A 2,104-nucleotide genomic window follows, 5' to 3' on the forward strand; every position below is an offset into this window, starting at 1 on the left:
AAATAATTTCAGGTCCACATAAGGAGCTATCTATAGCACTTCACATACGCAAAAATGAACTGACTTCTCAAGAGGCAAAAAATTCTCTGTCTTTAGTGGATATTTTAGTAGAGCCTGGGAATGCAGTGGAGGAGATTGAAGCATTGGATTGACTGGGTTCTTGTTTTGTTCGTCCGTTCATCCTTTCGGTCGTTTATTCATTCATTCACTCATTTATCTGTTCATTTGTATGAAATAAAGACTGTGCCATTATGCCATTTATGTAAGAGAGACAATAGAAAAAGTTTTCACAATTTCAGTCCATGTTATTTAGTTGAAAGGGCAAAAGTATCACAAAGCTATTCAATTATTGTAGCTTATTAAATTTATCTCTTTAAAATGATTGATGTTAAATAGTTTCACAAAAAAGTAGCTCTTTGTTTTATGGAAATTCTGGGTGAATGATTTTGTTTCTTATTAGCTGTAACCTGTTAAAATTCAACTAAGGGCAATAAATGTAAGTAAGCAGGTGCTGGGGAGAATACCAGGTAATATATCCTTAGAAGGGGTTTCTGAAGATGAACAATCCAAGGGCAGATCTTTCTTCTTATATGTAGAAGAAAGGAGGTAACATATAGTAGTTGTATGTGGGTAGATGTTGGAGTTGTATGAGGAAAAGAATGGATTAGTAAGAAAAAGTGTACATAATGTCTTTTGTTATCAAAAAGATATGTAATGTTCACATATAATTATTCTTTAAAGACTGAGTTGAAAATGAAATGAGTGTTCTTAATATCTAAAAAAATTTACTAAATTAATAACTTTTTCTCATTATGCCTATTCCATGTTGCAGTCTGATAACTTTGGGTTTGCTGCTTTAAAAACATAAACAGGGATAATCTTTTTTAGTTTGATTATCTAATAATCCCTTGAAACTTTTAAGTCAATTTGATTTTCTTCTTAAGCAAAGAGATGAATACAATTTAAAATAACTAAATGACCCCAAACAGGAAACTGGACACTAGACTATGTTCCAGGTTTGTTTTGCTCTTGTTCTTTTTAAAAAATGTCTGATTTCATGTAATATCTTTTACAAAGCCATGTTAAATAATACTACAAAATAGTCAATAAATATTTTTTCAGTGCTGTGTGTGTATGTGTAAAATGCGTACACAGAAGAGTGCATTAAACACATATGTACACTCCAGAGCAGCTCTGTACAGTAGAAATTTCTGCAGTAATGAAAATATCCTACATTTGTACTCTCCAATATGGAAGCTACTAGCCATATATAACTGTTGCACATTTGAAATGTGACTAGTGAAATTGAAGAAAAAAATTAAACATTTAGGGATAAATCTGTCAAAAAATGGAGAATCCATGTACACTGAAAACCGTAAAACATTACTGAGTGAGGAGATATCCCACAGACTAAGACAAAATAATTTGCAAAGCATATATCTGATAAAGGACATATGTTTTGAATATATAATGAGCTCTCAAAACTCAAAGTATTAAGATTAATAACATGGTAATAAAATGGGCAAAATATTTGAACATTTCATCAAAGAAGATGTGTGGATAACAAACAAGCACATGAAAAGATATACATCATTATCTAATTGGAAAATGCACATTGCAGCTATAATGAAACAACCCTATACACCATGAATTAAAAAGATTGACCATATCAAGTTTTGGTGAGGATATGGAGAAACTGGAACTCTCATGCATAACTGGTAGAAATATAAAATAGTGCAATTTGGCAGCTTCTTAACATGTTAAGCATGTACCTACAACATGATGCAGCTATTCCACCTGTAGATATTTTGCCGAGAGTAATTAAAACAAATGTCCATATGATGACTTGTACATGAATGTTCATAGTAGCTTTATTTATAATAACTCAAAATTGGTAACTACTCAAAAGTTCATCAGCAAGTGAATAGAGAAGCAAACTACAGTGTATCATACAAGAGAATACTGTTTGACAATTTAAAAATGAAGTCTTGATACATATACCTATATGGAGGAAACTCAAGATAATTTTGATGACTGAAAAATCACACAAAAAATAATACTATTATGTTGGGAGTTTAAAACACAAATGGGACAGCAGAAAAAG

The sequence above is a fragment of the Pteropus alecto genome, unplaced genomic scaffold, assembly GCF_000325575.1.
Source record: "Pteropus alecto unplaced genomic scaffold, ASM32557v1 scaffold76, whole genome shotgun sequence".
Lineage (NCBI taxonomy): Eukaryota > Metazoa > Chordata > Mammalia > Chiroptera > Pteropodidae > Pteropus > Pteropus alecto.